We start from the raw sequence: 4100 nt of genomic DNA, 5'->3' as shown, positions 1-4100 counted from the left end.
CCCATGGTATGGTATGATTCCATGCTCATGGTATGATTCCATTTCCATGGTATGGTATGATTCCACCCCCATGGTATGATTCCATTTCCATGGTATGGTATGATTCCACCCCCATGGTATGATTCCATGCCCATGGTATGGTATGATTCCACCCCATGGTATGATTCCATGCCCATGGTATGGTATGGTTCCATACTCATGGTATGATTCCATCTCTATTGTATGATTCTGAAGACATGTGGGATAAGGAATTGGCAATCTGTTCCAAGAGCATCTCCCAAGTTGCTCCCTCATAGGTGAATGTCCATAGCATTTGTTCATATTGCTGTCAATGTCATGGACTTCTTCACCATCCCTGATTAATTGTATGAAAGACAGAATTTTGATTTAAATTAGAATAGCTATATTTAATAATGATACCTTGAAGCTTGTAATTAGAAGTTTTGGCCTGCTTGTGTTCAAATGTTCAAATCAAAATTCCCCACAATGCCAGCTCTGCTGAGTGGCAGATATGAGGAGATTCCAAATCCAAGTTTTTTGATGATCCCATTCCTATGGAATGACCCCGTACTTTTTCATAAATGGCAAATTTTGAACATATTCTATCTGAAGAAGGCATCCTTGCCTTGGGTAGTAATTTGGCTAAAGTTCATGCCTTTGCAATAGATAAAGTCTTGCAAAATTCTTGTTTTCCTTCAGAGGCCATGCCATTGTGATGGATACAACATTAATTTATTTGTCATGAATATAAATGGCCTGGCAAGATATACACTTTTAAGTGGCTTGTGATGGATTATCCACAGTGAAAATGGCCAAACCCTGGGATAAAGCCCAATCAAGCTAATTTTCAAGTGAATTTTCAAAAGATCAAGTTCACCCTATAAATTGGTATGAGGGTCATACCACTCTGGAATGGGGTACCACTAATGTTCCCTAATTCAAAGAATTGGATAACCTCATAGGTACCCAAAAATGGGTGACTGAAGTGCTTAACTTTGGGATACTTGACTTTCAATAAGCTCATAGAGTCTCACCTATTGAGAAGTGCTGTTTGGTCAGGAACTTTGAGCACGTCATGAAAACGTGCTGCCAGGTACAGAGGGTGCTGAGGATCAAGTTGATCATGAGAAAGTGATGGGTAGAACAGCCTCCCTTCCTCAGGCTCCATTCATAGTTGGTCGACACTGAGGTTTGGAAATGTTTGTAGAAATCTAGACCTAGATCACATGATCTAGGTAAAGTAAGTAAGTGTGTAGTAGTTGGTAAATAGAGTGGCTCACCTCAGTCTCAGTATAACAGACTGAGGTGCATGTAAGCTAATGTATAGTATATACACTAGATGGAATAAAGGGTGAGCTAAGCATAAAGAGAGATAAAGAAAGAGAGAGAGAAATAAATAAATAAAGGTCCGAGAACAAACGTGTTCACAGTGTCATAATAATCACAACACTGCTCCTCACCCTGAACACTCCTCCTTGCATGGAGTCTAGTGCTGTTTGATGCCCAAGAATTCATGGAATCAAGTGAATTTCTTGGTGTTGAGGGCTTTAGTGAATATATCGGCCATATTGTCATGGGTATTGATGTAATTTAGGATGATTTCTTGGGATTGGACACGCTTGTGTAGGAAATGGTATTTGATATTGATGTGTTTGACACAGTCATGTAGCATTGGATCTTCAGAGAGGTTTATTGCTGCGTTGTTGTCACATAGGATCATAGTTGGTTTTTCAGGTTGGCATCCGATAGTGCCTAAAAGTGTCCGAAGCCAGATCACTTCCTTGGATGCTTCAAATGCGGTGCTGTACTCCGCTTCACATGATGAGGCTGCTACAGTTTTTTGTTTGTGAGCTTGCCAAGAGATAACACTGGATTTGAGGGTATAAGTGTGTCCTCCAATGCTTCGTCTTGTGTTGAGACAGTTTGCCCAATTGGAATCGGTAAAACCAACTAACAATATGGGGTTGTTGCTGCCTAAAGAGAGTTTGTAGTCACAAGTCCCAGAGAGGTAACATACAACATGCAGTGCTGCGTTCCAGTGTGCGTATGTGTAGCAATCCAGATATTGGGATGGTTGCTGAACTGAGTAGGTGATGTCGGGGTGTGTGCCTATGGATAAGTAGAGCAGGCAACTGACCAATGACCCATATGGTAGTTTCTGAATGTCTTTCAGTTCATTTTGTGTGAGCTTTTTATAGTTGGCACGTTGAAGTTTCAGTCCCAGGTCCATAGGGATCATGGTTGGGGAAGTGTTCTTCTGACCAAATTGCACAACTATTTTGTTGATGAGTGCAGTTTGTGATAATTTAACAGTGCGGTTGGGTCGATCCCATGTGATGGTGATTCCAATGACAAAGTGGACTGCACTGAGGTCAGATATTGTCCAGATGTTATGCATCTGGTTCTTGAAGAGTTCATTTTCGTCTTTGTTGGTCAAGTCATCCACATGTACGGCGGTGACAATTGTTCCACTATCAGCAGTCCTGTAATAAATGCAGGACTCACATGAGAGACAAGTAAATCCCGAAGAAAGCATCTGCTTGTTCATGGTTTGATTCCATATTCTCCCACTTTGCTTCATGCTGTATAGTCCCTATGAGGTTGTTTTCATCTAGTCCTTCCCAAAAATTTGTTCAAAACCTAAGAATACAACGCGCACCTTCCACCTTACAGCTTTGCTGAGTTCGTCCCTTTTGTTATGGAAAACAGGTTTTCCTTTTCGAATTTTTGAGCCTTGAGGGACGTCACATCAAGGAACCAGTTTGTAGATGCCCATGTCTCATAGGGACTTGAGTTCATCCTGGTAGCCTTCCTCCAGCCAGTACATCCAGAATTATGTACCAGATATAGTCTATTGACTAAGTCTACCTATGCATCACAGCATTCAATTGACCAACCTTCCTAATTAGGAAGGTAGCCTTGCTGAGCTCCCTAGAGCCAGCCTTGGTGCTCACTGATTCCCATGGCTTGCTCACTGTTTTCAGGGTCCAAAAGCACACTTTCCAAATGTGGTTGTTTTCAGGGTCCAGGGTGCATTGCCAAATATGGAAATGTGTGCTTATCTAAAGGAAAAATAGCAATAAAATAGCAGAAAAATAAGAAAAAAAAATGGGGGATGGTGGTTATGATGGTAGGTTGTTTTCAGGGTCCAGGGGATGTCCAAATATGGTAATTTATCCAAACATGGCCAGAAAATACCCCGAAAAATCAGGAAAAATTAGGGGATGGGGTGATGATATTAGGTTGTTTTCAGGGTCCAGGGACTATGTCCAAATATGGTAATCAATCCAAAAATGCCAGAAAATACCAGAAAAATCAGGAAAAAGTGGAGGATGGTAATGATGATGTTGGGTTGTTTTCAGGGTCTATGGTCTAGCCAAATATGGTAATCTATCTAAAAATACTCGAAAAATCAGGAAAAATTGGGGGATGGTGGTGATGATGTTGGGTTGTTTTCAGGGTTCAGGGTCTATTTCCAAATATGGTAATCTATCCAATGATAGCCAGATAATCACAAAAAAATCAGAAAAAAAATACAAATGGTTCCCACTGTTGATGATGATGTTTAGGTACTTTGTTCAGGGTTCAGGGCAGCATCCAAATAAAGAAACTTCTTTGTTTCTGATGAAAAAATAACTAGAATATCAGAAAAAAGCCAGAAAAAATGTAAATGGTGTAAGGAACGTAAGCCACTACTTTCAGGGTCCACCCCAAAAGAAAAGCTCACCTTATTTGACCAAAAAGTGAAGAAAAACAAGACAAGAATGATTCTACCTCTCAGGGTCCATCTAATGGGGTGTTGGGATGGTGGTCACATGATCAATTACCAAAAATGGTCAAAAACAAAAGTTGTAGTCCTATGCTGTAGCTTCCTGAATCTGTTTGAATTATGTTCTGAAGTGCTCCTGTTGTGGACATATGATGTAAAAGATTTTGAAAAGCACTGTGTTTTTTTTTCTTTTTTTTTGCGTTTTTCTCCTTGAAAACAAAACCAAACAACATGATTTCAACACATTTAGAAAGCTAAAAGAAAGGGGTACAATTATTGTATCATGGGAAAATGACCAAAAAAGGAAGGTGCATGCCTAAAAGGGAAACTA

The sequence above is a fragment of the Laccaria bicolor genome, genomic scaffold, assembly GCF_000143565.1.
Source record: "Laccaria bicolor S238N-H82 LACBIscaffold_37 genomic scaffold, whole genome shotgun sequence".
NCBI classification, from domain to species: domain Eukaryota; kingdom Fungi; phylum Basidiomycota; class Agaricomycetes; order Agaricales; family Hydnangiaceae; genus Laccaria; species Laccaria bicolor.
The sequence above is the reverse complement of the archived record's forward strand: the minus strand, read 5'-3'. Positions refer to the sequence as shown.